Below are 12,049 nucleotides of genomic sequence, written 5' to 3' on the forward strand. Positions count from 1 at the left end.
TGTGATAGCTGCACGTGACACAGATGTCCTGGTATTACTATTTGCACATTTCCACAAAATGCCCAGTGACAAAGTTTGGTTGAAGGCAGGAACAGCTGCAAACAGGAAGTATATTCCTATACACACCATTGTGGAACGGCTTGCTTTTGATAACAATAAGATGGAATCCATTACAGCGTTTCACGCCATGACTGGTAGTGACACAACTTCATACCTCTTCAGGTATGGAAAGAAAACTTGCTGAAAAGTGTTTCAAGAACACTCTCACCTTCTTGAAGGTCTAGGTCAAGGTTAACTCAATGACGCGACGGCAAAGAACGCTGAATTATTCATCTGTAAGTTGTGCAATGTCCCCAACGTCACAACAGTCAAAAAGGCGCGTGAAATCCTGTTCGTGAAGTCCAGTGCTCCAGAGACTCTTCCTCCAATTGGTGATGCCCTTTCGTTTCACATCCAAAGAGCTCACTATCAAACAGCTGTGTGGCGACAGGCAAATGAACAGTATCCAGAACTACCTCAACCAGAGACGATGGGATGGAGGATGGAAGGTGCATCACTGGTGCCAACGCTGATGTTCCTACCCCCAGTCCCAGACTCATGTGTGGTACTGATCGCCTGCAACTGGGCCAACCGATGTATGAGTGCACGTTGCAATTGTAAAAAGTCCCACTTGCATTGTACAGCAGCATGCAAATGTAGAACATCCGATGACGATTGTAGCAATGTCGAAGCCCAACAATGACAGTGTAAAACACACTGCCACTATGCCTGTTCATCAATTTGCAATCTGCAACTTGTTGTAATATGAATGTGTTGTCAGCCATCCTGGATTTATGTTTATGTTTATTACTTAAGAGAAAAGTAATATCAATAAAATAATTATTGTACAGTGACTTTATAGTGGGTTTTAATAAGGTTTTACGGTCGTCATAATGATATACGGACGATGCACCACTTGTAAAAATGATGCTTTTGAGTTTAAGGCGGCCATCTTGGATTTACCCGTCTGACGGTGTCAGCTTGAGAGATACAGCTTGGCAAACAGCAAAAATGGATTCTGCACAAAAAAACACCCTAGAAAAGCTTATCTGCTAACTTTGACTCCAAAATCCCTGGAGTTGTCCAAATACCTGAAAACTGGACTAGACTATAACCCCGAGTGCCCATTTTCGAATCCGTCCAAGACTTTGGCTATATCTTGATACCTTAAAAGTTTCATGTTGATAGCTCAAGCCGTTCATGAGATATCTTGTTTACCCGTACACAAACAAAGCAAGCCAGCCAGGCTTCGCTGAGCGGGTGGTACACGACCAAATAAAAGACAATAACTTCTGGCTGATGTTTTAGAATGATTGGCTTTTTTTTAATATAACAGAGCAGAGAAAGGAAAGACAAACAAATAAAAAAAATAATAATCCGTACCTCATATTACTGGAGTCCGCCTTTCATAAAATGTCTGTAACAGTTAGATTTGAACAGATGTGGGTTGAAATTTGCAGGGAGGCAAATCCAGGGAAACAGGTTCCAGTGAGATGCAGTTTGGGGAATGAAAAAAATTCTGAAATGCAGAATTTTTGCAATATGGCTGTGTGACATTCCAGTCATGAGCGCTACCAGATGGCCGTGTAGCATGAGGGAATGCATGGAGAGGTGGCACAAAGGACGCAACTTCGTCTGAGCATTTGCCGTAAAAGTATCTGTAAAATGATGCAAGGGATGCAAAATTCCTTCTTACTTGTAGGGGAGGCAGTATATAGTAGCAAGGTTATTAATAACTCAACTGCTTTGTTCTGAATTTTGTCTACTTTTAGTGCAACCTCTGCACATCCATTCCACAAGGGAGAGCAATATTCAAGCTGAGAGCGCATGACTCTTATATATTATAGCTAACTGCTCGTCGGTGAAAAAGTTAAGGACTCAGTACTATATTCCACGTTTCTTTGAGCTAGTTTTACCATGCGAGCTGACAAGAGAGGTCCAGCTTAAGGCATTGTTAAGTGAAACACCTAGAATTTCAAAACTTTTGAAGATGGAAATATTAGTAGCACTGAACCTAATATACGAATCTGGCAATATCTGTCTATTAGTAAAGTGTGTATAATTGGTTTTACTAGCATTAAAAGAGACAAGGTTACTTTGTCCCATTCAATGATCTTAGATAAGGCTTGATTGATGGAGATGGCTGTATTTAGTTGGGAGTTAGAGATAATAGAGAGATATTAGACTTTATAAATGGATGCTTGAGTGTGAATGAACTGTGAAGTGTGAAGTCATCTGCATATGAAGGATGGAATTGTGGGTGACAGATAAAAGATCATTAATCTGAACTAGGAATAGGGTTGGCGCCAGAACTGATCCTTGTGGCACGCTGGCGTTGATTGAGAGGAAATTGGAATATACATCATCTACTTTTGTTTAGGACAATTACATCAATGAGAAGGATAGTGCTAAGTTGAAATTTTGTTTTTCTGAAATTTATTGGTGTGAAAGCATTTATGGGACGACCGGATCATTCAGTATTACCTACGAATTTTCACACGCAAGGTAGTGAAGGTGGTGCACTATAACACATGATTTTTACACACAAGTTGATGTACTCCAACACAGGATTCTTACAAATCAGGTGGTGTACTCTAGTGCATGATTTTTACACACAAGGTGGTGCACTTTAAAGCTGGATATTCACATGCTAGGTGATGCACTCTAACGATGGATTTTCACATGCAAGGTTGTGCACTCTAGCAAAACCCAGTAAAGTCACTCATTTTTTCTCTGAAGATTATCACGTGAAAGATGTTTCTCTCTGAATTCATAATGTACTTTAATTTACCCCGTATAGTTTCACTTTAGTGAGTCCCTTTTTAATCCCTAAATTATTTTATCCCTCTGTATCTATTGCTCCTGTAGTGGCCCCTGACTTCCCTAACCAGAAATGCATCGGACCTCAGTATAGGATAGTTTAGTTCATCTGCCAGTCATTTAAAAGAAATTATTGTAATAGGAAAGAGGTACAGCTGGCCACATAAAAACTTTGGACAGTTTCTGTGTGACGTGGAGGCCTATCTAGAATTTCCGACGTTCATGCATCACCGTTATATTGTAATTTCCGCTAATAATTGATATGTTTGTGCGACCAATAAACAAGTGATTAGGACAAGGTTCTCATGTGTACCAAATGCCAGACCTGTATTACACATTGATGCTGTCCCAAGCTCATATGTTGCCATCTGTTCATGATATTAGTGTGTTATGTTAAAAGAAACAGCAGGACACTGGAAAAATTTATGTGTGGCATATAAATTGTCTCGGATCTGGTGTAAAGTCTGTGAGTAGTGTATTATTAATTTCAACTAGAATATGAGACTGTGATGGCTATTATATCAGTGGACAGGAAATATGTTCACATGTCTAGATGGGGTAGGGGAGTTAAGGAAGACCTTAACTCTGTCGGTTAAGCAAACTTCCTAACACCTCTCCCTATGCAATTTATTTTGCTTATTATATATTATTACCCATATGATGAGGCCCGAATTCTGGTCGGTTAAGGAAGCACCATAGTACCTTTTCTCAAGTGATTTGCTTTGCTGAATATAAGTTACTATCGCATTTCTTATTGCTTAAATCATTTCAATACCGCGATACTTTGCATAAGTATGGTACAAAAGGATATTAACCAGCCTGATCCAAAAAAAAATCATGGAGGAAGAGGTGCTCCGGAGCCTCCTTAACTGACGAAAATATGGGCCTAACTCTAAATCATCAAGTTCGAGGGGTCTCTCCTAAGCTGAATAAAATAATATGGGAACAACGAAAAATGAAATTACATGCCTTCTGTATCATGAAGGGGGCATTGCAGTCAGAATATGGAGAGCAGTGTCATTCGCCCCTTCATTCCAAGTACGTCCTATGTATGGTGAAGATAATAGCTTGAAGAAAACAAGAAATATTACTAGACACGGTGCTGGAAGGGAGTATGTAGTAGTAGTAGTGGTTATAGAAAGTAGTAGTAGTAGTAGTAGTAGTAGTAGTAGTAGTGGTAGTGGTAATAGTAGTATTAGTAATAATAGTAGTAGTAGTAGTAGTAGTAGTAGTAGTAGTAGAAGTAGTAGTAGAAGTAGTAGTAGTAGTAGTAGTAGTAGTAGCAGCAGCAGCAGCAGTAGTAGTGGTAGTAGTAGTAGTAGTAGTAATAGTAGTAGTAGTCACAGTAGTAGTAGTCACAGTAGTAGTAGTAGTCAACCGCAGAGTTCTGTTATGGCCTGGATGAGATGTCGACTCTCACTCTCCCTCGTGAGATCTGCTCTGCTATGTCTCAGGGGCACAAGATCATCAGCCCTCAGGCCTGTCTCTCTGGCGGGTATGGATTACGAAGCTACAGTGGTCGAGAGTTGCATAGACCAGCGACTCCAATAGTTTAATGTCTTTATTGACACTGTAATATCAATAAATATAAAATAAAAATAATAATAGTAATACTACATGGTTGGTAACCACAGCCGTTGGCGTGCTTGGGACCAACGGATTGTAATATGAGGGTTAATGTTAACCTTCACATTACAACTCCAAATGGTGGACTGTATTAGAAAGGTTGGCTTTGATCTTCACAATATAATTCCCCGATGGATGGAAGTGATTAAAAAAAAAAAGTAGTAGTAGTAGCAGTAGTACTAGTAGTAGTAGTAGTAGTAGTGGTAGCAGTAGTAGTAGCTTGGAAATTGTGAAAAAAAGTTTTAAAATTACGATGTGAGGGGGAGGAAGGGTGATGTGTGTGTGTGTGTGTGTGTGTGTGTGTGTGTGTGTGTGTGTGTGTGTGTGTGTTCTTACCTAATTGTTCTTACCTAATTGTATCTTTACAGGAATGAGTCAAGCTCGTACTGTCCCGTGTCTTAAACCATATTTATCGTACATATCCTTAAATTTGTGAATTGTTTTGGCACACACTATTTCATTCGGTAGTGCATTCCATTGATCAATTGCTCTGTTTGGGAAACTGAATTTCCTTGCGTCTTTATCACCTCTCTTCTTATCCAGTTTTTTGCAGTGTCCTCTTGCTGATGCTTCTCCATATGTTAAGTAATCATTTATATCTATTTTCTCCTTTCCTGATATGCATTTATATAGCATTATCATGTCACCTCTTTTCCTTCTCTCCTGTAGTGTTGGTAGATTCAGTTTATTTAGTCTTTTTTCGTAGCTTAGGTCCCTTAAGCTTGGTATCCATCTTGTAGCGGCCCTTTGAACTTTTTCAATCTTGTCTATGTGCTTTTTGAGATGAGGACTCCAGACTACTGATGCATATTCCAGGGTTGGTCTAATGAATAATGTTATTATCCTTCTTAGCATGTCTTCATTTATGTATGTGAATGCTATTCTCATATTTGCAAGCAGTGTATACATGTTCCGTACCTTCTCGCTGATGTGGTCAGCCGGAGATAGTCTGTTATTGATAATCACACCTAGGTCTTTCTCTCTTTCTGATGTGTATAGGGTTTTATTTCCTAACTTATAATCCCAATCAGGTCTTTTTCCACTTTTACCAAACTTGATTACATGACACTTGTCCACATTGAATTCCATTTGCCATGTACTACTCCATTCATGAAGTTTATTTAATTCTTCTTGTAGGTCTTTACAGGAGTCTGTGTTAGTAATTCTCCTTTGTATTTTTGCATCATCTGCAAACATATTCAGATACCTCTCATTTCCAGTGTTACTGTTTATATCATTTATATACACTAAAAACATGATTGGTGCCAGCACTGAACCCTGTGGTACTCCACTAGTCACTTCTTTCCATGATGAGTAGTTTCCTCTTAGTACTGTCCTCATTTCACTTTTTATGAGAAAGTCTTGCATCCAACAAAACAGTTTGCCTCGAATTCCTCCTTGATGGTACAGTTTCCATAAAAGTCTTTGATGTGGTACTGTGTCAAAAGCTTTCTTGAAATCTAAATAGATACTGTCCACCCATCCTTCCCTTTCCTGTATTGTGTTTGTTACTCTGTCATAGTAGCTCAACAGATTAGTAACACATGATTTTCCTTTTCTGAAACCAAACTGTCTTTCTGTTATCATACTGTGTTCTTCTAGATGATTTACCCAAGCTTTTCTTATAAGTTTTTCTAATACCTTGCTTACAACACTGGTCAGTGATACTGGTCGGTAGTTGAGTGGATTTTGTCTATTTCCTTTCTTGAATAAGGGGACAATATTTGCTTTTTTCCAAATATCAGGTAGTTTACCTTGACTCAAGGATTTCTTGAAAATTAAAAATAATGGTTTACTTAACTCCTTTGCACATTCTCGTAGTACCCAACATGAAATTTCATCAGGACCACTTGCTTTTCCTCTGTCTAATCTACTTAACTCCTCCTGTATTTCTTTTTCTACTATTTGTATATCTGGTAGTATGTGTGGACATGCGTGTTCCACATAGTCCCTCTCAAAATTTTTTTCTTCTGTAAAAACTAATTGGAAATTCTTATTCAGTGCTTCACAAATATCTTTCTCTTGTGTATAAGTGATTCCCTTGTCCGTAATGGATTGTATTATATCTTTTACTTTAGTTTTCCTTCTGATATAGCTGTAAAACAGCTTTGGTTGATCACTACTTTTATTTATTATATCCTCCTCAAACTGTTTTTGGGCTTCCCTCCTTATTCTTGTATAGTCGTTTCTTGCCTGTTTGTAATTATTATATGCCCTTTCACTATTGTGTCTTCTGTATCTATTCCACAACAAATCTCTTCTTTCTTTTGATTTTTTACATTCTGTATTGAACCATTTCTGTATTTTCTTATCTGCTTCTTTGTGCTGTGGGATGTACTTCTGGACTCCTATTTCATAAAATTCACAAAATTTTTTATATACAGTACAGCATTTAAATCTTGACCTCTAAGCTCATTTTCCCAATCAACTTCTAAGAAATACTTCTTTAGGTCTTGATAATTACCCTTTTTATAGTTTAGACTCTTTTTGTAACTATCATTGCTGTTTACTATGTCATATGCTATCCTGAAGTTATAATTTAGTACTGCATGATCGCTTTTGCCGAGTGGAGGGTGATATATTAAACTGTCAATATCATTTTCTTGCCTTGTAAATATTAGATCTAGCACTGAAGGTACATCAAGTCCTCTTTTTCTGGTTGTTTCCCTCACATGTTGCGTTAAGAAAAACTCTTGTACGAGATCCAGGAGCTTTTGATCCAAAAGCTTTCTTGGCTATTTATATCTAGAGTATTCCAATTTATATTTGTATTGAAGTCCCCAGTTAGTATAATTCTTTCCGATTTCTCTTCCATTTTATGTAGCAATGATCTTACACTCTGAATTGTACTCTCTGCCAGGTCCTCATATTCGTCTCTTTCCCATGTGTTTGATCTGGGTGGCATGTACAAATTGGCTACAATTAGTTTACCTTCAGATGTGTCGATCTCTACTGCAATCAGTTCTACTTGTGATGGTATATCTAGTTTTATTTCATTGACTTTTAGATTTTTCTTAGTTAATATTATAATTCCTCCTCCTTTTTTTAAATATCTGTCTCTTCTCCATATATTGTATTCCTCTAAGTTTGGTATGTCATTTGATATCCTTGGTATTAATTTTGTTTCAGTTAGGCATATTATATGTGGTTCATTTTCTCTGACATAATCATTCATCTCTAGTAATTTAGATACCATTCCATCCACATTTGAGTACATCAACTTTATCATCTTGTTTATATACTTGTCATGACATGGTTCTACTACCTTCCTCCTTTTTCTTCCATCCTGTTCGTGTACCACTTTCGTACCTGCAATCCTATTACTTTGTAAAAAAAATTTCTTCTTCTCCTCTTCTGATCTTCCCTCATATTTTGTTTTTGCTTCCTCCCTTTTCTCTTTCAGTAATTCCAGTTCCTCTTATGTTAGGCATCTTTATATCCATACATTTTTGAACTCCTCTTTTTCCTTAAGATTCTTTGCATTTTTTAGTATCTCTTCCACAGTGTTTACACTCTGGAAAGTCACCTTTAGAAGTCTTGTCTTGCTTTTCTCGTATTTCCCTAACCTTTTGTGTTCCTCTATATCTTTACTACAGATTTCCTCTGATACTTCTTTCAGAAAGCTCATTACATTTGCCATCTCCTTTTTGTCTCTTGTGATCTTGTTTTTAACTTCATCCTCTTCTATACCAGTGATTACTATTGATTTGTTTATCTCTTCTGAATCTCTGACTAACTTTGGATTGTTTTGGATTATTCTTTTCACCTCCTTTTTAATGCTTTTTTCCTCCACCCTTGTTTCTAAGTCTTTCTTTACTTTCACCATTTCAGTATGTGTGTGTGTGTGTGTGTGTGTGTGTGTGTGTGTGTGTGTTGACGGTTATCAAGCGAGAGGTTATCTGGACTGCTGTCAACACCATACATTATATCATCAGCCACCATTGACTCACCACCACATGTGTGCTGACCACACACCCACAATGTAAGTATCCCCACCCTCACATACAAAATAAGTACCTCTCTGAAGCCTATTTTTTAATTATTAACTTTTTCCACAAATAACAAGGAGACGTGGAATGTCTGTCACACACCTCTTGCTCATTCCATTATCCTTCGAGCACGAACTCCATTTCCCTAACACATCAGCTGTTACCACACTGAATATTATCACTGATCACTAGCATACACACCACCTATAGTACGTTTGATAAACACTGTATCAAAGAGTAAGTATAGCAACTACCATTGACTATACAACAACCTCCTACATACACACCACCAGCATGGCCAAGTTGTATAGAAGTGTGGCATACAAAAACATTTAGGTAGGCAAGCTTACACACACCTTAGATGACACTATAATGTAAACACATCATAAATACAGACACACACACAATGACTGTTCTTAAATTATTATAAAACATATTGTACATAAAAGCTCATCATACATATATAGCCAATCACAGTACGGTAGATAAGTCAATAATATAATAATAAGTAGCACAGTAATAATTAGAATGCTAATTTTAATATATGTATATAATTAATAATGAGTTCAATTAAATAAATTTAATCATTGTACCCTAGTTTTCAATACACTATTACTATTATATACAGTAGTAATAAGGGTAATTTTAATATTATTTCAGTATAATAGGGTGAATGTAAACTCCATAAACGTACACACTAGAACTACTTTCTCAATCCTCTCAAAATTCTCTATCACAGTCTTGTAATTAAAACCAATACTAAACAAACCTTGTTAATGCCAATGTGCCCTGTTTAACCAAGGTGCCTGTACCTTACCCCTAAACACACCACAACCACACATCACACATCACCTGTCACAACACCAACACACACACACACTCACATTGTCCCAACACCACACACCACATCACTCTTCCCAATGCTGTATCGTCTGAAGACCCATTATCATCACTCCAAAGAAACGTCGCCTGTGGCACTTTGGAGCTGCAGATTGGGAGGCCCTCAGGCAGTACTTCCTTTATTTTCCCTGGAATGATTATTGTTTCCATGGCCGGGAGCCATCTGAGTGTGCCTTGCGCATTACGGAGGTTATTCTCTTGGGCATGGAAGCATACATTACTTTCTCATATGCTTTGACTAATGCAAGAACGTCTTGGTTTAATCACGCATGTTCTAATGCTGTCTGCAACAAGAAGAAGGTCTATAAAAGGTACCGGTGCCAACCGACCCCTGAATCACATCTTTTATATGTTTCTGCCCGCAATCGTGCTAAGTCTGTTCTTCGCTCTGCTAAAAATAATTTCATCCGTATTAAATGCTCTCAATTCTCCAACTCGAATTCTTCCCACTCCTTCTGGCACCTTGCGAAAAACTTTTCTAACAACTTTACCTCATCATCCTTCCCTTCTCTTTACTACTCTGATGGCCCTGTGGTTATTTCTTCTACTGATAAAGCAGATATCTTCGCGAAGACTTTCTCCTCCAATTCCACTTCAGACGATTCCGGTGCTGTTCCTCCATCACTTCCCCCCTCTGACTTCCTCATGGCTGACATTAAAATTTCTTCAGCTAATGTATTTACTGCCATCACAGGCCTCAATACTAACAAGGCATATGGGCCTTATGGAGTCTCTCCTGTTGTTCTCAAGAACTTTGTTGTTGTGCTTACACCCTACCTGGGCGAACTCTTTCGCCTCTATCTATCAATTTGTACCTTTCCTTCATCCTGGAATTTTGCTCTCATTCAGCCAGTCCCAAAGACGGGTGACCATTCCCAACCCTCTATCTTCCAGTTGCTTTAACATCCTGTATCTCAAAAGTTTTCGAGTCAATTCTTAAAACAAAAAATTTAAAGCATCTTTCCTATCACAACCTTCTTTCTGATCGTCAGTATGAGTTTCGTCGGGGACGCTCCACTGGCGATCTTCTCATCTACCATTCAGACTCCTGGTCATCCTCCTTTCGGGACTTTGGCAAAAGCTTTGCCATTGCACTTGACATCTCAAAGGCTTTCGATTGAGTCTGGCATAAATCTTTAATTTCTAAACTACCCTCTTACGGTTTCTGTCCTTCTATCTGTGCCTTCATCTCTAGCTTCCTTTCTGGTCGTTCTATAGCCACTGTTGTAGACGGCCATCGTTCTTCTCCTAGATCTGCCAACAATGGTGTTCCTCAGGGCTCTGTCCTTTCACCGACTCTCTTCCTATTCATCAATGATCTACTAAGCTGTACATCTAACCTTATCCACTCATACGCTAATGACTCCACCCTTCACCTTTCCATTTGGTTCCCGCAACGCCCATTTCAGCAGTTGCTTCAACAAACAAGGGATGAAGCTATGGCACGCCTAATGTCTGACATGGCTCGTATCTCTGACTGGGGTAAAAATAATCTTGTTGTTTTTAATGCATCAAAGACTCAGTTCTTAAACCTATCAACTCGACAAAATCTTCCACAGGTGTACCCCTTAATGTTTAATAATATTCAGCTCAATCCTGCTTCATCCTTGATCATGCTTGGGGTTTCATTTACTCGGGACTTGTCTTGGAAAGATCATATTGCATCTCTTGTAAAATCTGGTTCTAAGAGATTAGGTGTGGTAAGCTGACTCCGTTCCTTCTTTACCCCTGTGCAATTGTTGTCTCTATACACGGTTTTTTCGGTCCCTGTGTGGAGTACAACCTTCATGCGTGGGGAGGTTTCCCACCTACACTTCTTCTCAATAGGGTGGAGTCAAAGGCTTTTCGTTTCATTAGCTCTCCTCCTCTTACTGACTCCCTTCAACCTCTGTCGCTTCACCGCACTGTTGCATCTTTATCTCTTTTCTACCACTACTTCAATGGTCACTGCTCCTTTGAACTGTCTGCATGCATTCCTCCACCTCTAGAACGGGCGCGAGCATCCGTCTAACAGCAAACTCTCATCCCTTTTCTGTCCAGCTCTCTAATGCAAGAGTTAACTGTTACTCTCAGTCCTTCATTTATGCAACATGTCAACTCTGGAACTGTCTCCCTCTGTCTGTATTTCCTGCTTCCTATGATTTCCAGTCTTTCAAACGCTGTGTGTCCAGGCATCTCGAAATGATCGGATCTTGAATTTGGCTCTCTCTTACGGTTTGTTTTTTCTCTTGGAGGCAACAGTTATTGCAGGCTGTTGGCCTTTGGTTCCTTCTTCCCTACATAAAAGAAAGCACACACACACACACACACTCACACAGACACACACACACACACTGCCACTACACCACACACCACTCTCACCCCTACACTGTAATGCCTGAAGACTTAGTTGCACAAATCAAGGCTCCACATATTGCACCACACTCATTGGCCGCCTATTAAACTTTTAAACAAAGAAGCGTTGTTTCACTTCATTTCAGACCTTAAATACATAACAGTATCAGTTCAGTCGATTTTCAGTATAAGACAAACCAAATGGATATTAACTGATATGCAAAACTAGAGAAAAACGAGGAAAATGCTTCATAACTTCATCATATTATTTCCAAAAATAGAAGAAAAACAAGCACATATTTCCATTTACATCAAATCTAAATTTAAGAATCGTATAGCAG

Source organism: Coenobita brevimanus, chromosome 40 (genome assembly GCF_032717465.1).
Source record: "Coenobita brevimanus isolate Jiangsu-jjx chromosome 40, ASM3271746v2, whole genome shotgun sequence".
NCBI lineage: Eukaryota > Metazoa > Arthropoda > Malacostraca > Decapoda > Coenobitidae > Coenobita > Coenobita brevimanus.